The sequence below is a fragment of the Poecilia reticulata genome, chromosome 6 (genome assembly GCF_904066995.2).
Source record: "Poecilia reticulata chromosome 6, P_reticulata-male-v2, whole genome shotgun sequence".
NCBI classification, from domain to species: Eukaryota; Metazoa; Chordata; class Actinopteri; order Cyprinodontiformes; family Poeciliidae; genus Poecilia; species Poecilia reticulata.
This window is the reverse complement of record NC_088835.1, coordinates 7,187,215-7,208,148: the sequence shown is the minus strand read 5'-3', so window position 1 is coordinate 7,208,148 and position 20,934 is coordinate 7,187,215.

Here is a 20,934-nt window from a genome sequence, read left to right as displayed (position 1 = left end):
AGCCTGCCGAGACATCCTGCAACTTCTCTGGGGCAATGAAGACGCAGTAAGAGAACTGCTCTTCAAAATGATCAAAAGCAACAACCCACTAGTGATTTACAAGGTTGTGGAATGCTTTAAAAGAACCCTTGCACGACCACGAAAAATCAATCTCAAAGACACCTTTCTTCAAAAGGCATGGGGCCTCATCAAAAAGGCTGCGGGTTGTGGAGACAATCCAGACGAAGAAGAGAGGCAAGAGCCCACCAAGAGTGGATCAAATGTGTTTAGTCCACACTTAGCTGGGCCTCTAAATTTGGCCAACTCAGAGGTTGGTACTGACTTGGAGGAGTCAGGGCCGAACTCAGAGTCAGGGCCCGCCTCAGAGTTAGGACCCGTCTCCGAGTCAGGACCCGTCCCCGAGTCAGGACCCGTCTCCGAGTCTGGATCCGCCTCAGAGTCTGGACCCGCCTCAGCGTCAGGACCCGCCTCAGAGTCAGGACCCGCCTCAGAGTCAGGACCCGCCTCAGAGTTATGACCTGTCTCTGAGTCAGGACCTGTCTCCGACTCACGACAGACCTCTGACTCCTCATGCCTAATCTCACCAACGTAGTGACACCTTGTCAGAAGTGTCAAAACTGTTCCTTAGCAGAACTTCGCAACTTACCAGAGCGGATGATTATGGCCTTAAAGATTGCTTGCAAGTTTTCAATCTGAGAATACCGGAAACCTTTAGTCATCCGTTGTTACAGTGAGAGCAAGACGGATAGATTGACCCGAAGAATCAGAATTGGAGGCCGAGGGAACGATGGCCCACTGGGAGGCTAGAAGGGGTTCGAAGAAGGAGAGAAGGTGGGGGGCTGACGTATCGTTAGAGAGGTGGGGGGCGGGGGAAGCAAAGGATTGAACGAAGTGTACCATGAGAGGAACACTAGCCCACCATCAATGTAGAGATAGATGTGAGGGGTCAAAGAGGGTGGGGCCGGTCTAGCGTACCGTTGAGTGCTGGGGAGGCGGACGGACAGCAAATTGCAAGAAGGGGGAGGAGGTTTGGCTGTAGAAGGAGGGGGCAAAGGAGAGACATTGGGGGGGTTAGTGTACCATGAAGGTACACTAGCCCCCCCTCAATGTAGAGATAGATGTGAGGGGTCAAATAGGGTGGGGCCGGTCTAGCGTACCGTTGAGTGCTGGGGGGCGGATGAACGGCAAATTGCAGGAAGGGGAGGAGGTTTGGCTGTAGAAGGAGGGGGCGAAGGAGAGACATTGGGGGGGTTAGTGTACCATGAAGGTACACTAGCCCCCCCTCAATGTAGAGGTAGATGTGAGGGGTCGAAAAGGGTGGGGCCAGTCTAGCTAACCATTAAGTGCTGGGAGGGGCAGACGGACGGCGAATTGCACGAAGGGGGAGGAGGTCTGGCTGTATGTAGAAAGAGGGGGGCGAAGCAGAGACATTCGGGGGGGCTAGTGTACCATGAGAGGTACTCTAGCCCCCCCTCAATGTAGAGGTAGATGTGGGGGGTCAAAAAGGGTGGGGCCAGTCTAGCGAACCATTAAGTGCTGGGGGGGCAGACGGACTGCGAATTGCAAGAAGGGGAGGAGGTCTGGCTGTATGTAGAAAGAGGGGGGCGAAGGAGAGACATTCGGGGGGCTAGTGTACCAGGAGAGGTACACTAGTCCCCCCTCAATGTAGAGGTATATGTGAGGGGTCAAAGAGGGTGGGGCCGGTCTAGCGTACCGTTGAGTGCTGGGTGGGGGGGGGCGGCCGAACAGCGAATTGCAAGAAGGGGGAGGAGGTCTGGGTGTAGAAGGAGGGGGGTGAAGGAGAGAATTAATCCTCCCGATCCACCTATAAATGCTATTTTATTTATATAATTAGGGCTATTGTAAGCAAAAATTTTAGTAATCGCGTAATCTATCGATTATTCTTACTATTAATCGAGTAATCATATAAAAAAAACTGACAAAATAACGAATTGGTAAATCTGGCATAACAGCAGTGTTACTATCGGATATCAATATCAGTCCAATTTTTCATTTTTGAGCTTCCCTAACAGATACTTTTTTGTTGTTTAGAAAACTAACCTGTAATAATAACAACTCGTTTTCTAAATTAATCTGAGAAAAAGTCATACAAAAATTTAAAATTAATTTCAATTTAATAAAAAGAGGCAGGCTCACAAATACGCTTATTAAAAATATCTATGATCCAGCTTTTAGTTTATGTAGTCAGTCAGTAGATGAGCTCTCACGTTGCCCCATACATGTCGAGCTTTGAGTTTGAGAATATGGGAAATGTCACCTGAAGTGGTGGTGGGCCATAATTTAACAGTTTATGTTAAATTATGGGGAAAAAAACTTAAATTATGGAAAAATTCTGCTGAAATTCCATAAAAAACAAGAAAGTGTACTGGCAGAAATTACCAGGACATTTCCCTGTTTTTTTATGGAAAACTTTGAAATAAAATACTGTTAAATTACGGGAAACTTCTGATGGAAATTCTATAAAAAACACTGAAAATATCATGGCAGAGAATTACCAGGACATTTTCTGTATTTTTTATTTTTATTTATTTTTTTCAGAATTTCCATCAAAAAAATTTCTATAATTTAACAGTTTTTATGTCAAATTTACCAATATTTAGTTAACCCAAAACTGAAATTCTCTTTTTACTCTGTCTTTTGTGATGCATTCACAAACTTTTTTTTTTAAAAACCTTGGACATTTCCAAATACTTTTGTCCTCCAAACCATTGAAGTCTGTATTCTATACCATATGTTAATTATAGTGTAAAATATATTAAAGTTAATGTATTTAATATATTCTTAACATAATTTTGAAACAAAATTAAATTCTAAGTCCACAGGAAATGTAGTTGTAGAACACAAAACACTTAGTTTGAAAGTAGCTCATGCAAAGTGATGTAAAAATGAAACCATTCTGCAATCAATTTGCAGACTTTATTTTGCAATTTAAGACCATAAATTGACGTCATCTAGTCTTTATAACTAACCTTTACTATTATATATTAAGAGCTAAACATATTCTTGAGCTTGCTATTGTTTATCTTCTGTACATCACAACTAATTTATTGCATTTTACTATACAAATTTTCAACATATAAATTAAATGTAAAGCAATTTTGACTCTAGTCTTTGAAGTCAAATAAACAGTTTTGTTAAGTTATTACTATAAGATGGAACATAAAAAATTGCTTTTGAACATGAAAATCATAGTTGTAAACAGGATCAACATACTTCAAAATAAATGCCGAAAGTCTACCATTATTTTTATGAAATACAGGTATGAATATTTTGTTAAAATCAAATGCTACATAAACCTAGCCGGTAACACTTTATTTGAAGGCAGGTGAATAAGACTGACATGACACCGTCATAAACACCTGTCATGGACATGAATAAGTCTTCATAAATATTTATGACTGTTGTCATAAAGCGTCATTCAGTAAATCATGACACTTTTAATACAAAGTTGACATTATTGAAAATGTCTTTGTTTTGACAACTTGACATTAATCTAGACAAAATGATTAATGATTGATTAATAGTATTCAGCAGGTTGTTTTCTAATGTATTAAAATTAAATATGATCGGGACACTTAATGATATTAGCGATTAGGTAATCCATTCAGCAAGCACTTTTACTTTTAATACTTAAGTATTTTTAAAACCCAGTACTTTTTTACTTTTACTTAAGTACAAATGCTAATGTGGTAGTTTTACTTTTACTTGAGTACATTTGTGTCTGTGTATTTGTACTTTTACTTAAGTACATTTTTTGAGTACTTTCTCCACCACTGCCTGTTTTGCAGGGCATGCATAATTTCCTCTGTCCACCACACTGAGGTACTTTGCATGACTCCAAAAGGCTTCCAGGACTTAAGAGGCTTGGTTGGCCTGGATGTAAACGCGAGGGGGCGGAGCCAAAAGTATGGTGCCTGTAGAGCAGTGTTTCTCAACCTTTTTCGGGCCAGCGCCCCCCTAGCCTTTATCCGGGTCCCTCACCGCCCCCCACCAAAGAATTTGTAGGGTACTTTGCACTGACTATTATTTTATTATTAATATTACTATCACTATTGTATATGTTTTAATTTGTATGCTTGTTTCTGTATTTATCATCAAAAATAATTTCCCAAAGAACAAAAAAGCCATGGGAATAGAAATTATTTTCACAAGTGTCTATGAAAAATGCAATGAACATTCAACTTAAAATTGGTAGGCCTAACAGCAGCCAATCAGAGTGGAAAAAATATTCTTGTTCTGTGCCCTAAATCAGGGCCGTGCAGAGACCACTAAAGGGGCAGGTGCTCAAAAAAAAAGGGCACATCTAACCGCATTCTAGGACAGACCTTTAACAAAGCCACTCAGCTTTCAGAGTTTAATAAACAATGATAAATTACAAAATTGTGAAATATACAATCAAAGCTAAGGAAAATCTATATAGAGCATACAACTATGCATATGTAAGATATTTTATTAGTAATTTTTTTCTGCAGGTCTATTTTGTTATAGGTAAGTATTTCAATATTCAAACCAGCAATTTAGCAAGATATGTAAATCTGAGCTAGACCACCAGACATATTTTGTCTTTACAGAATTACACTATTAAAAATATAAACAAGGGCACAATGCAACCTTTTAGTGAACTGTAATCTATAAAAAAGAGCTGCCTGTTTGCTACATTTGCAGTGGGCATGAAGATGGTCCATTCAGGAAAGCAGAGCTGCATCAAACTTTAATGTGGAACTGCAGAAAAAAGAAAAATACAAAAGAAAAAATTTAATTGTTAATGCATGTCACCATGAGAAAAGTCTACTGAGTTTTGCTTAAAAAACTTTTTAAAATTAAAATCACACATTTTTGTCTCATGAAGTGAAAACAATTATTTGCAAAACAAACTTATTTGCTCATGTCATCTTTTCTTGCTATTCTAAGTTTTTATTTGAGATTCAAAGTTTTGCTTGTGATTCTCACATGATATCGTGGGCAGGACCTAAAATCACAACAAAAGATTTCGGATGTATGCAAATAAAAGTTTGTTTGGCAAATAACTTTTCAAGTTCAGGAGACAAAAATGAATTATTTAATTTAAAAAAAGTTTTTTAAACTAAACTTTTTGTTTAAAAAAAGAATCATTAATTCCAAAAGTTTTGATTCCAATTTTATTTTACTTAACTGAGGTTAGTTTTTTTTTCATTGAATAATTGGGGAAAAGATTTTACTTCATACTCTACGAACCAGACCCTAAACTTACTTATAGTCTGGATTGAATTTTATCTCCTTCATTAATGACACACTTTTATTACATTCATTATATCTATCATGGTAATTCAAGGTGAGTTATTTTTAATTCTAAATGAATATCCTTGTTGCTCTTTTATTTAAGTGTTATTCTCCTTCAAGATACATTTACCTAACGCTGGAATAAATGCGATGTACGTTATGCAGCAAAGGAAATTAGAAGACATGTATCCATTATAGAGATGATCGGTTTTGGACAGGCGATGTGCCCCTATTGCATAAGCGATACTGAAGAATGACTGCCATCATTGAAGAAACGGGCAAGAAGCTTTTCAGTTATCTTGCTTTGCTAGCAAAGTCGTTAGCTAGCAGCTAGCTAATAGCACATCAACAACAGCCTAATGTCTGAATGATAAAAATACTGAGTCGATAGATAAGAACAGTTTTTCCTCACCTGGCTGTCTCCTCCCGCTCAGTAGTTCTTCAGAGAAAGGCAGACGCAGAGGCCTGTCAGTGTCTGTTGTATTTCATTACCTCTCTGCTTAAACTGCGACTCTGAGCTGAAGCAGAAACGATACTTCAATGTTTTCCGTCATCTGACATGTAGCAAGTCTACTCCACTTTATTCACCAAAAACTTTTTTTTTTTTTCCACCAAAAACTGTTCTGTAATCTGGAACGTTCGCTACGTTGAGCTCCGCAGTTAGCCGCCTTGTCTCACTGTGAGAGGCAATTGCATCATGCGTCACAGGCAAAAGGTAAAGGGAAAAAGGTGACCGGAGGGCTTATTATATTGTACAAAAAACCCCAACAAAATACAAAATAATTTTAGTACATGTTATTATGTGTCAGAAGAGGACTTAGGAAATAATAATACAAAAGAAAAATTTGACCAAAAGGGCACTGTCGCAGGGCAACACAGAGACACACAGGACAAACAACTATATATATATATATATATATATATATATATATATATATATATATATATATAAAATTCCCTTCTCACCCTCCGCGGGTGGTCTGTTTCATCCTCTGAGCTCGGGTCCTCTACCAGAGGCCATGAGCTTGAGGGTTCTGCGCAGTATCTTGGCTGTGCCTAGAACTGCATATTTCTGGACTGAGATGTCTGATGTTGTTCCTGGGATCTGTTTGAGCCACTGCTCCAGTTTGGGGGTGACTGCCCCGAGGGCCCCGATGACCACAGGCACCACCGTGGTCTTCACCTTCCAGGTCTTTTCCAGTTCCTCCCTGAGGCCCTGATATTTCTCCAATTTCTCATGCTCCTTTTTCCTGATGTTGTAGTCACTTGGTATTGCTACATCCACCACCACAGCTTTCCTCTGTTCTTTATCCACCACCACAATGTCCGGTTGGTTCGCCATTACCATCTTGTCTGTCTGGATCTGGAAGTCCCACAGGATCTTAGCTCGGTCATTCTCCACCACTTTTGGGGGTGTTCCCCACTTTGATCTCGGGGCTTCCAGTCCATATTCTGCACAAATGTCCCTGTACACTATGCCCGCCACTTGGTTATGTCTTTCCATGTACGCTTTCCCTGCCAGCATCTTGCACCCTGCTATTATGTGCTGGACTGTCTCAGGGGCCTCCTTGCACAACCTACACCTTGGGTCTTGTCTGGTGTGGTAGATCTGAGCCTCTATTGCTCTGGTGTTTAGGGCCTGTTCCTGGGCAGCCAGGATGAGAGCCTCTGTGCTGTCCTTGAGTCCAGCTTTCTCCAGCCATTGGTAGGTTTTCCTGACATCAGCCACTTCAGTTATTTGTCGGTGGTACATCCCATGTAGGGGCTTGTCCCTATATATATATATATATATATATATATATATATATATATATATATATATATATATATATATATATATATATATACAATAAATAAAAAAAAAATCAACTTGGACAGGGAAAACAGGCAAAAGTAGCAGGGAGTGCAAACAGTGTCAAAAGTTGGTAGCATTTCTTAAAATGCCAGCTCTTCAAAAATATTAAAGTGGAGGATCTGTTAAATGACTGTCCAAATGGAAATGATCGAGCTCATTTTAAGTCATGATGTGATTAATTGATTTATTGCTTATATTGGCAGGCTTACTTGTGAAAGAAAAGACTCACCTCTCTTCTGGCCATGCCTTTTCCCAGCTACGTGTGGAAGCTCCGGTATTGAACCCGATGTCGGTCTGGAGCTGGCACCGATCCTGGAAGAGTCGGAGCTGCTGGCATTGGTTCTTCTGTCAACACTCTGTGATGGAGCTTCACCTTCAGCATTATGGTTTCCCTGTAGTTTTCAGCCGCCTTCTCAGTGTTTCAGTGGCGTGCTGGTAGGAGCTAGATCAGGGGTTTGTGCAGATGGAGGCGGATGCTCCCAGTACTTCTGCCAGCAAGATGCCGTGGTTCCGTCAATGCAGAGGATTTCTCCCGTCACACTGAGGATCCATGTTAAAGAAAAGCAAAGTTTATGATAGGAGAGGGAAAATGTTGCGTTGTTAGCTGCTTTAGCTCAGCCGATGTCTCTATCCACAAAGCCACTAAAGCCAAACAGAACTCAAGTCCAGCTCCAGTTGCAGTGAGGATGAAAAAGGGAGAAATAACTGAACGTTAACATAACAGGGATTAAAGCAAATTTGGTAATTCGCTTTTAATGTGTTCCAGATGCAAAAAAAAAAAAAAAAAAATCTCTGATATAAACTTGTTTATTACTTCTACCAGGATGTTGGTGATTTTTTAAAATTTTTTATTACAATGTACCATTATCAACACATAAGCATGCATTAGTTTTAAAACCAATAAATAAACTGACTTGGAGAAATATATTTAGCCAAACACACCTGGCCCCTAAAAGCAACACTTACTTCCCTGCCTGACCTTCTCTGACTCAACTCTTGCTGGTCTCTTCATCCTTATGCTCTGATCCTCTCTAGCAGCTGTAGGAATCAGTAAGACCTACAGCCTGTCCTGCTTCAGCTGCACTCTGCTGGTCATACTAGAATGGGGAATTAGGAGAACACCAATTTAATTTATTATAACACAGCAAAAGCATAATTACATCCAATTCAGAATAAAACTAATACAAGGACACATACACACCAAATAATAAAAAACACAGAAATTACGTGAATACTCTCCTGGTAGGTGACCTGTCACCTACCAGCTTAGTTTTACATTTTACATCTGGAAGAAAAAATATATATTTAAGAGTTACATTGGCTCCCCTGTAGTAGCAATATGTCATCATTGCGAAGAATGACAAAGTCACCATCCCCCTCAAGTCTAGGGGAGCCCAAAGTCGGTCCTCGAGGCCTGTCTTCCTGCATGTTTTAGTTCTCTCCCTGGTGGTAGTAACAACCTGTTCAGTATGTCAATGTTCTTCTTAGGCCTTTAATGAGCCATCATTTGAACCAGGTGTGTTAAACCAGGGAGAGAACTAAAACAAACGGGATGCCGACCCTTGAGTACCGACTTAGGGCACCCTTGCCCTAGACGATGGGCTCACATGTACTGTGCTTTCTAAGCTGTACTGCATGTGTAACTTGTCTTGTCCACCCCAACTCGGACCTGTCTTTACGTTTTTTGAGTACATCGATGATCTTCCATTCTTCACACAAAGAAAAACAAAGGTGATTGAACTGATGGCACAACTTAAAGCTTGTAAATAAAATGTATTGTTGTCCAAAATGTAGACAAACTGGTTTCAAAGAGGTGAAAAATCTCATATGGCACCTCCGAGAAATACACTGCTTATCAGATGGACAGACAGACAGTGGAGAACAAACTCATACTGATCATTTGGATACACCCAATGTTATGGTTGCAGCTCCACAATCAGAAAATTACATTGAGCTGGGAAATTGTGCAGCATCTTTTGTTGCCCAGATGTATTCATCTTCATATGTAACTTTTTCTGATGTCATGAAAATGTGAACTGTGCAAAAGAGCTAATTACTAGAACTGTAGACAGGTTGCAGCAACCAACAACTACTTTGCTGTAAGCCTATTTGTGCAGCAGAGGGTGCTGCTGCTTCCTTTCAGCTACGTGTCCCTCCATGTTTTGATCCTACAAAGAAGCACAGCGAACCCTACAAAGATTTAGTCGGGTCAAACAGAAAGCAAGCACCAGCTGGCTGCGCTGATGTACAAAAAGCTGCAGCTGACTCTACTTTGCGGCTTACGGCCACACTACCTTGAGAACGCCACTCTGCGTCAGTCAGCTGTTTGGTCCGCACCGCGGTAGGAGTACCATTTTTTCAGCCCTGTTTTTTCGATTCTCCTCTTTGGATTTTGGACCTTTTTTGGGGTTTTTTATTTTGTGGATTTACCTCCCCACAGTTTTCTGCTGTTGGGGTGGGGTTCTCTTTCTTTGCAATGGAGTTTTTAAAAGACAAACGGACGGATCCCTCGGTTTTGAATAATTTGGAAAGGAACACGGACACGAGCATGGAACAAGTGAAAATGACAGGAGTATTTGAAAAGGAAAATACGATCCAGATTGAAGTTGTTGGAGAGGAGAAGATTTCGGTGCTAGACTTAATGAAAAACATACGTTTTCTGTGTGGAGGTTTGCTGGCCTGTCGATTATTAACGGATAGGAAATTTTAAATCACACTCAGCAATGATAAAGCAAAAAAGACTTTTAGACGGTTTCAAGATTGGATCATCCACAATACATGCCAAAGAACTTATAAACGATGAACTGGTGGTTTCCTTCTTGATGTTGCCTGCCGACATCACGGATGAGGAAATATTAAGCAAGCTACATACTTGGGGAGTCAAAGCCATATCAGAAATCAAGCGTCGGGGCCGGGAACCAAGATCGCTGATCCCAGCAAGCATGCCTAGGTGGGCCCCATGTGGGGAAAAGGAGGGCTGATATATGGGTCCCATATGGGGATGACCCATGTGGGGTCATCGTGGAACCCGTGGACAAACCCATATGGGACCTATCTGGTCTGCCCTCCTTTTCCCCACATGGGGCCCACCTATGCATGCTGGCAGGGATGGAACAAGGTTTGTAAAAGTCAAATTTACTGAAACTGTACAGTCTCTGCCTTATTCTGTTAGATTTAACACAGCTCTCGGTCCGGAATATTTCAGGGTAATTCATGATAGACAGGTTGAAGTATGTAGGATTTGTTTACAACCAGGCCACATCGTCAGAGACTGTCCAGATTTTTGTTGTCACTCCTGGCATAGGCGTAAGAAGCGGGGGATTCGGGGGGGACATTGGAGAGAGCCACATTCGTACCCCCCAATAATTTCACTGTAGTTGCAAAGAATTTTAAAATTTTCCACTCGCATGCTTTTATTTTGAAGGCGCATAACAGGGTATTCAGCAGAGCGCTTCCTCCCCCTTCTAAACGGCTCAGAATAAAGGCAGCAGCAGACAGAGTCAGAGAAACTCCGTTTGAATGAGGTAAACGATCTGTCAGGAATGTTGCCATGAATATCGCTCGTTTATAACATCTTGTTGTCAGTTTTCTTTGATATATAGAACTAAATATTTTTGGTTAAACTGTTTTAATTCTGGAATAGTCACATGTCCAAAATGTTACTGCTAACTTTGTTTAAAAGTTAGCTACTCTAGTCATAATGATTTAGAATGAGACTGAAACTGCAGAAAAATTAGCCTTTTTATTATATAAAGTGAGCAACACCTGATCATACTCGACCACTTAACATTTATATTATATTATATTATATTATATTATTTAGATATTTAGGAGAACAGCAGTGCTAGAATGATTTTGAAGAAAGGTGAAGAAGCTCTGGTGAGGTCTTCATTTAGTTTATTGAAATATGTATTAACTGTTTTTAATTTTTAAATAAACTAAACTATTTTATTATGAAAGGAGCAGTTCAGGGAAGACTTAGGAGAGCCAGGTGGAGTTCCAGGGTGTGAAGATAAAATCTATATTAATTAATTATATTAATTACATTAAAAAATTATATTAATAACAGGAGACAATAAGAAAAGTGCTTGAGGAGAGGTCTAAAAATAAATTTGTGAAAAATTTTGCTACACAGTAAATAGTTGAGATGTATAATATATAGGCTACATCTGAAAATTAAGTTGTTTAAATTCTCATTCTGTATGATAAAAACATGCTTTTTATATTTAGTTAATTCACATTCTGACACTGTACAATTACTGTAGTGTCTGTTGTAAAACCATGATTCCATGCAGGAACATCAGGCTGCAGGGAGGCAGAGACAGAAACACATATCCGTAGATATTTTAGTTAAATGTTTGCAGCTGAAAATGACAGGAAAAGAAAACCTTTGGTAAGTTACTGAATGCAGGGCTGGAAAGTGAGACTGAGTTAACAGTGAGGAGCCAAGGTGTCCGTTAGATGTGAAAAGCATCATTTTTATTTATTTTGTAGATCAAACTGTTGCACTGATGTAGAGAGTTGTTCAAGAAGAACAAAACTTGTTTTTTAGATTTTATTTTTGTTGGTCAAACTGATGTATTGAGTTTAAAACTGTCAAGTCCTACTTTATGAGCTGTTTTCTACTTTGGTTTTAGAAAGAGGTAGAACCTGTTCAATTGCCAGTCAATTTATATCAATGTATTTTGATCAATAATCAAATGTCTTTTGACCAATAAAATATATCAGCTACTCTCGTAGCCTGTCTGTGCTACCAGAGTATTTAGCTTGCTAGTTGTGAGGCAAATTCTAAAGTGAGTGTTCATCCTGGAATGACGGTCATTATACTATGCATAACTTTAATCTGATTATTGGATCGTAAATAGTAACATGTTAGAATACTTGTTACTGAAACAAGGGTCAGATTAGAGTAACGCATTACTGACGTGTTGATGGCACAATAGTTTATGACATTTCTGCTCAAGCTATTTACTGATCTGTCAGGTTTCCGATATGCGTCCCCCCCAAAGACAGTTTCGTTCCTACGCCCTTGACTCCTGCGGAGTCCAGGGGCATTATGCGAGAGAATGCTAAAAAGAAAAACGGGGAAAATAATGTCAAATCTGCCATAATCAAATAAATAAATGTATTTGTAATTTAAGTGGATCCGATGATCAAGATCAGGGTCTAACAGTGGGTTTAGAGCAGGGGTGTCCAAAGTCGGTCCTCGAGGGCCAGCATCCTGCATGTTGTAGTTCTCTCCCTGGTTTTACACACCTGCATCAAATGATGGCTCATTAGAAGGCCTAAGCAGAACATTGACTTGCTGAGGGGGTTGTTAGAACCAGAGGTGTGACCAAGTCACTGTGTTGCAAATCTAAAGTAAGTCTCAAGTCTCTGTCCTCAAGTCAAGACAGGCAAAAGTCGAGTCAAGTCTCAAGTAAGGAACCTTTAATTTCAAGTCATTTTGAGTCGTTTTTATTTTTTTTTATGTATAATTTGCAATTATACATAAAATTCAAATAATGGACCATTTGTTCTTTTTAAAATCTGCATTTATCTCAAATGATAGAACATGTGCAGCTGAATACAGTATAAAAAACATTTTTAAATTGGACCTCTTTATTGCGCAGTTCTGTTAAACTTGATATTCAATAAAAAAAAGTTTTCAAAAAATGAAATGAGTATATATGAAGTTATCACAAGTAAACTCAGGAAGGTCTGGTGCATTTATTTTTCTGCTTTTATGCCTAAGTATGTTAGTTTCATCCATCCATCCATCCATCCATTTTCTTCCGCTTATCCGGGGTCGGGTCGCGGGGGCAGCTGCTTCAGAAGGGAGGCCCAGACTTCCCTCTCCACAGCCACTTCTTCCAGCTCCTCCGGGGGAATCCCAAGGCGTTCCCAGGCCAGCCGAGAGACGTAATCCCTCCAGCGTGTCCTGGGTCTTCCCCGAGGCCTCCTCCCGGTGGGACGTGCCCGGAACACCTCATCAGGGAGGCGTCCAGGAGGTATCCTGACCAGAACCCCGAGCCACTTCAACTGGCTAGTTTCAGTCCTCTGTAAATATGGGCCAGATATTCTAAACACAAAATTTATTTGGGACAGACACTGTATTTGGTCTGTTTTAACAAATAAACCACATGAAAAAATCTAAATCATTGCAAATGAAGTGGAGTGGTTTTGAATTTGGATGTGATGGTAAAATGAATATCTGTCAGGCGAAGTGGGTTAAATCTACAGCCAATTTCACATCTCAATATTGATAAAAACATGTGTGAATCAAGCTGGTCAGAATCACTAAATACACAATAATGAGCTCATTATTTTATGTCTTACTCAGATAACTATCCCACTTAGTGTTGTATTCAGGGTCAGTAAGATTGTAAAATTTTTATTTTTACAGAAATTTTTGAAAGATGGCCAAAAAAAAATGGATTTTTTTTTTAAATTTGTTTTCCAGCAAGGCTATACTACTTGGGAATGGGTTCTGTGCGACATGTGACAGTCACGCCGGTGTTGGAAATACGCGGCTGGTCACCGGTCAGTGCATTAAGTCAAAGCGGTTATTTCGGCTTTCGTTCCCTGAGCTCTGTAGCGTCGCCGCGTTTTTTTAAATGTCCAAATCCTGTTAATTTGATTGGTTGTGCTGCAGCTACGCACACATACATACATAAGGAGAGAGGAACAACAGAGGGACAGTCTCATATTGATACGGAATGAGTGAAATTAATTAATGACGCCACTTTATAAATAATGTGTTTTAAATTTTAAGACTTTGAGTAAAAAATGTCAAGTCTTTTCAAGTAAACAGCTTCAAGTCGAGTCAAGTCCCAAGTCAATGGCATGAAAGTCAAAGTCAAGTCCGAGTCTTTGAGCATTTTTTCAAGTCAAGTCTCAAGTCGTGATTTTAACGACTCGAGTCTGACTCGAGTCCAAGTCATGTGACTCGAGTCCCCACCTCTGGTTAGAACCACTGGGGAGAGAACTAAAACAGGCAGGACGCCGGGAATTTAAACCGACTTTGGACACCCCTGGTTTAGAGGAAGAGATGGAGGGGGAAATGGAAGAGAACGAGCAGGTGGAGAGAGGTGAAGAAGAGCTAAGCGAGTGTATGCTAAGTGCTGAGCGGACGAAGCATCCAAAGCCGGTAAAAACGCGGTTGAGGAGGAGCGGGAAGAAGTTGCTGCTCCTCCCCTCCCTGTGGCCGAAGGAAACTCGCAACTTCTATCGCCAGCTCACCTGCTGTCTTTCCAAACCCCGGTAAGCGCTTTACCGCAGAGGCTTAGAATAGCGGACGACATGGAGTTGGACCCTGATCTTGATCTTGCAAAAATAATATAGACAAGGAAAAGACTGACAACCCAAAAGAAAACCCAAAAAATGATTAAGGCAACATTTTTCTATTTAACACTCATGCTGCTTCTCTCGCTTAATGCCCTTGGGCTCCGCAGGGACGAAAAGATAAACGCTGTCATTTTTCAATCATATTTTGATGTTTTATGTCTGCAAGAAACAAAGTGGGATATTTTAAAAGAAAAAGAAATGTCATGTAAATGGAAGGGGAAAATGTTTTCATCTGTATCCGGTACTCAAGCGGGTGGGGTTGCTATTTTCATCTGGGAGGGTCTGTTTAATAATTGTCATTTAGTTCACAAGGATCAACAGGGCAAATTCATTATAATAGATGTCTTTTACAATAACATATCATGCAGGTAAATTCAACATTCATGCACCAAACATAGATGCACACAGGAAAAAGTTTTTTCTAGGTTTGAGAAAATGGTTAGTCAATAATTGCATCATATTGGGAGACTTCAATATAACACTCACAAAATCTGACATTTCAAACAACTGCACATTTTCTGAGGATTATAGTAAGAACCCACTCTTTGATGTCATCACACAAAATAGTTTAATAGATATTTGGAGACTTTTTCACCCAGGTCAAAAGAAATTCACCAGAAAACAGGTCGTTTTAGGAAAACTGAAACAATCACGACTCGACTTGTGCCTGATCTCATCTTCTCTTGTCCCCGAAGTGTCATCCTGTCTCATCTGGGACAACGTCTAGAGCGACCACTCCTTCCTGCAGGTTGAGATGGGGCGAGGCATCAGAAATGGGGGTCTCTGGTGTCTGAATGCTGCTCTTCTTCAGGATGAGGCTTACAGAGGTGAGATCGGCATCCTGCTGCAGACCATGAGTGGGGAGATGGATCACACTGACAACCTGCTAGGGTGGTGGGATCAGGCCAAACAAAGAATCAAAAACCTTTCCATAAAATATAGTAAGCAGAAAAAACAGGGAGCTTCATTATGAATGCATGTTAAGGAAAAAATTAAACAGTGAACTGGATAATTTAGAAAATAACCAGAGCAGAGATATAACAGATTATTTAATTATAAAAAAAGCAACTAGATCAAATAGAAATAAATAAATGCAAAGGAGCGTTCCTCCGGGCCGTAGCCCTCCCAGTCAACGAGGTAATGGTAACCGCGACCACGCCAGCGGGAAGCCACGATCCGGTGGAAGGAGTGCGCAGGGTGGCCGTCAATAATTCGGGCGGGAGGAGGGGGTTCGGCTGGAGGGCAAAGGTCACTGGACAGGACGGGTTTTATCTGGGAGACATGAAAAGTGGCATGAACACGCAGGGAAGGAGGAAGATGAAGGCGTACCGCTGCTGGACTGATAACTGACAGTATCTCAAATGGACCAATGAACCTGGGGGACAATTTCTTGGCCATGGACTTAAGGGGTATGTCTCGGGTAGACAGCCACACCTTCTGACCGACCGAATAGGCGGGCGCAGAGGTCCTTCTGCGGTCAGCTTGTCTCTTGTTTTGTGCGGCTGTGTTATTAAGTGCAGTGATAGTTTCTGACCAGATCCTTTTGCAGCGGCGGATGTGATGCTGTACTGAAGTGACTGCTATGTCCTTTTCATCGGAGGGCAGGAGTGGGGGCTGGTAGCCGAGGGAGATCTGGAACTGGGAAAAGCCTGTAGCTGTGGAGATAGGACTATTTTGAGCGTATTCTACCCACGGTAGGTATTGAGCCCAGTCTTCAGGGTTAGGTGCGGTTAGGCAACGCAGCATCGTCTCCAGCTCCTGATTTAACTTCTCCGTTTGGCCGTTGGTCTGAGGATGGTAACCTGAGGTTAATGACACCTTCGCCTCTAGGGCGGAACAAAACTGTCGCCAAACCTGGGAGATAAACTGGGGACCTCGATCGGATAGAATCTCCTGAGGGATGCCGTGCAACTTAAGAACATGTTTAATGAGTAGCATGGCAGTTTGAGAGGCAGTGGGAAGTTTGTGGAGGGGGACAAAATGGCAAGATTTGGAAAAGCGGTCAATGATGGTGAAAATGGTGGTCATACCCTTAGATGGGGATAGTCCAGTGACAAAGTCTATAGCGATATGAGACCAGGATCTCTTGGGGATGGGCAATGGCTGGAGTAATCCTGCAGGTGGCTGATGGGAAGACTTGAAAACAAACACATTAATGAAGTCTCTGAGAACGTCGTTTACTAGGGCTTGGAAAAAGGCAGGTGCATTAGATAGCCCAAACGGCATAACTAAATATTCATAATGTCCCATAGGTGTTTTGAATGCCGTCTTCCACTCATCTCCTTCGCGTATGCGAAGGACATGGTAGGCATTGCGGAGATCAAGTTTGGAAAAAATTGTGGCTTCTTGGACGGGGTCAAAAGCTGAGGAAAGAAGGGGTAAAGGATATTTATTTTTGATGGTGATCTGGTTCAACCCCCTGTAATCAATACAGGGTCTCAGGGACCCGTCTTTCTTGCCAACGAAGAAAAACCCCGCCCCAAGGGGCGACGATGAAGTGCGTATAATGCCTGCCGCTAATGAGTCATTAATGTATCTCTCCATTGTCTGACGCTCTGGACGGGAGATATTACAAAGTCGGCTGTTAGGTAATGGAGCTCCGGGCAGCAGGCCAATTGCACAATCGTAGGGACGATGTGGTGGTAAAGAGAGTGCTTTGCTCTTACTGAACACCCCAGCCAAATCTTTGTATTCGAGGGGAACTGATGGGAGTTCAGGGGGATCAGCCTCATACAGTTCTGCCGTCGCAGAAGTCGGGGAAATGGAAGAGTGGAGACAGGTTGCATGGCATTCACTGGACCATGAATCAATAGTGGCCCTTCTCCAATTTATCTGTGGGTTATGTGCGAGTAACCACTCGTACCCCAGGATGACGGAGGAGCTGACTGCGGGGAAGACAAAAAAGGAAATTAGCTCTGAATGATTACCAGAAATCACAAGACAGACAGCCTAAGTCCTCTGGGTTATCTGGGGCAGAACCTCTCCATTTAAGGCTGAAACACGAAGTGGAACTGGAAGAGGTTCAGTAGTGATTCCTAGCTGTTCTACAAGGGAAGAATCAATTAGATTTTGTCCACAGCCTGAGTCAACAAAAACAGACAGAGGAAGGGATTGATGGCAATGAAAAAGTGTAGCAGGGATGAGGAGACGAGATTTTTTCACAGTGGGTTGCTCCGGCAGCCTCCTCGTCGTTACCGCCGGGCCTGCTGGTTTAAACGTATCGGGCAGTTAGCAATGAAATGGTTGGGACCCCCACAGTACAAGCATAACCGGGAGACTAGCCTCTTTTGCCTCTCCTCCGGTGTTAGGCGGGTGTTACCCAGCTGCATGGGTTCTGGTTCGGAGGTTTCTGAGGGATTCGGTGCCTCCTGGAGGCTAGTACGAATTGCCTATAGCGGGGCTCTGGCGGAAGGAAAACAGCGGTTTCTTTCCTTGGTTCGAGACCGGATTCTATTATCCAGTTTTATGGTCAGACTTATAAACTCTACTAGAGTCTCAGGTTCATCCAGAGTCGCTAGCTCATCCTTAATCTGTTCACTCAGTGCATGGAAATAGGCACTCTTTAGTGCAGCTGAATCCCATTTAGAGGCCGCAGCTTTTATTCTAAAATCTATGGCAAAATCAGACACAGTTCTCTGTCCCTGCTTTAGGTACCATAGTTCACGGGAAGCTGAACACCTGTTTTAATTCTGTAATGAATTCAGAGAAGGTGCAACCAAAATCAATGGGAGAGGGAAACCTCGCCTCTGCCCAGGCCAGAGCTCGACCCGACAGCAGAGACAGTACATAAGCTATTTTAGCATTGTCATGAGGGAAATTCTGAGGGCAGTAATTGAATATAATGGAACATTGTAAGATGAATCCCCTGCATTTGTGAACATCACCTGTGAACTTTTCAGGGGCTGGCGGTCGAATCTCCGAAAACGCAGGGCAGACTGGTGAGTCTGGAGCAGCAGCTGAGGCTGGAGGAGGACGTGCCTGTTGAACTGAACCTTGCAAAAAGTTAGACAACTCAGTTAACCGACGGTTTGTTTCGGCTTGTCTATTTCCCAACTCTCTAAAGGCTGAATCGTGTGATTGTATAAGAGCGTGTTGTTCCGATAAAGCTTTTCTTATTGCATCTGCTGGGGTAGACTGTTGGGCTGAGTGTTCTGTCATGGTGGGATCTAGTTTCCCAGCAAACCAGGACAGAGTAGAAGGATGGAGAAAAGACGAAGAAACAGAACAAAAAACATAACAGAACCCAACTCAAACCTAACACATTCTTTACAAAAACAAAGGAGACCGGAACAACTTAGAAAACTACAGACCCATCAGTTTATTAAATACAGATTACAAAATATATTCCAAAACACTAGTAAACAGGTTAAAATCAGTAATAGGTACTTTAATCAGTTCATCTCAAGCTTACGGTATTCCTCAAAGAAACATTTCAGATACAGTACTATCAATAAATCATACTATTCAATCCATGGTTAGTTCACAAGGCATATTTCTCAATATAGATTTCAGTAAAGCATTCAATAGGGTAGAACACAACTTCTTATGGGCAGTTTTAAACAAATTCGGTTTTGGTCAGTCATTTATCAGCAGGTTACAGTTATTATATCCAAAAGCAGAAAGGAAGGTCAAATGCAATGGTCATTTCACAGATTTTTTCCAACTACATAGGTCAGTCAGGCAGGGGTGTCCTCTGTCCTCCCTGCTCTACAGCCTGGTGGCTGAGCCCCTCGCCATCCTGATCAATCAGGACAAAAATATTCAAGGAGTAAAATCACCGCAGGGCAATGACAGTAAAATATTTCAGTTTGCAGACGACACTTCAATAACAATCAAAGATGAAAACAGTTTAGAATTGGTTATCAAACATCTACATACTTACAGTTCAGCCTCAGGAGCAAAAATTAACACAACCAAATCTGAAATCATGTATTGTGGCGGGGCGGCTCGGACACCTGGAAGGTGGGAGTTCAGGGAGGTGGAGGACACAGTCAAGGTCCTGGGCGTGTTCCTTGGTAAGCAGCGGGGAGCGGCGAGAGAAGAGCCCTGGAAAAACATCATAAACAAAGTTCAAAAATAGCTCAATCTCTGGAATCAAAGAAAATTAACCATCAAAGGAAAAGTAGTTATAATAAATAGTTTAATCATTTCTAAAATCATTTATCCACTCAGTGTTTACGATATCCCAAAACAAGTACTCAACAGATTCAATAGTCAAATCTCATTTTTCATCTGGAAAAGCAAAAGCAATATAGTCGGCAATAAAACAATGATCACTCCGTCTAAAGAGGGAGGACTCAAAATAGTTGACATTCAATCCAAAAAACAGGCAATAAGAATAAAACTTATCACTAGGTTTTTAACTTCTCCCATCAAGCACATCTGGCATGATTATTTTCTATCTTGTTTTAACTCATTTGGTACAAAAAACATTTTTAATCTGTGTTCAATTTCCGGTCTAAAACAAACACAATCTGATGAATTATTCACAGAATGTCTCGAAGCCTGGAACAAAATTAGGTTTCAACTAGTCAAGCATGTCAAGTACAGGTCTTGTTTCTAGCTGCCGATTTTCAACAACCCTGAGGTGGTCTGTGAGGGCAGGATGCTAGATCTCCCATCCTGGAGGAGAGCCGGCATTCACACCTTTGGGCAGGTTCTGAATGATCGAGGATCTGTGGATATTAATAAAATATTCAATCATTTCAGAACTTCTAGAACACCCTATAAAAGAATGTCATAGTCCAGGCCGCTTTGCCTCTTCACTGCTCCTCGATCATTTCCAGGAGAGGACGACATCAGGAGGTGCAGGATGACGCCCCGACTTTCCTTCTATTAGTCGGTGATCAGGAAACAAATATTAGTTCAGTTACAACAAAAAAATGGTATTGCATTCTTATTTCACACATCAGCAAAGAACCCACAGCTCACAAGCAATGGGCTAAAATATTTACCAGTATACCGGTTTACAATATTTGGTCAAACATACAGTTCAAATTCAATCATCAACAAGCCAGCAACAGAGATTTTCTGTTAAGGCACAGAAGGATTTTTATGGGCGTCATCCTGCACCATATAAACAAGGAGAAGTAAGGCAGAAACTGTACAATTTGTCTTTCAGACCCCGAGACACTAGAGCACCTGTTCCTCCACTGTCCCGGCTGCACCCTTTTCTGGAACAAGATAAAACATATCACCAACATCTCTTCAATAGACGACAACAACTGGGACTCAATCAGACTCTTTGGTTTTACATCTTTTTTTGGACATTTAACAAGGACACAATTCAACCTCTGCAACATCATTTTTTGACTGGTCAGGCACTCCATCTACACTTGAATAAATCATCAATTGTATGAAAATAAGAAGGTGGATCGTTGGAAGCTTTTTTTCAGGACTATTATACAATCATTTCAGAACAATCAATAGCATCCACAAGGGACTTTGTGAAGATATGTTTGGACCTCTTCTAA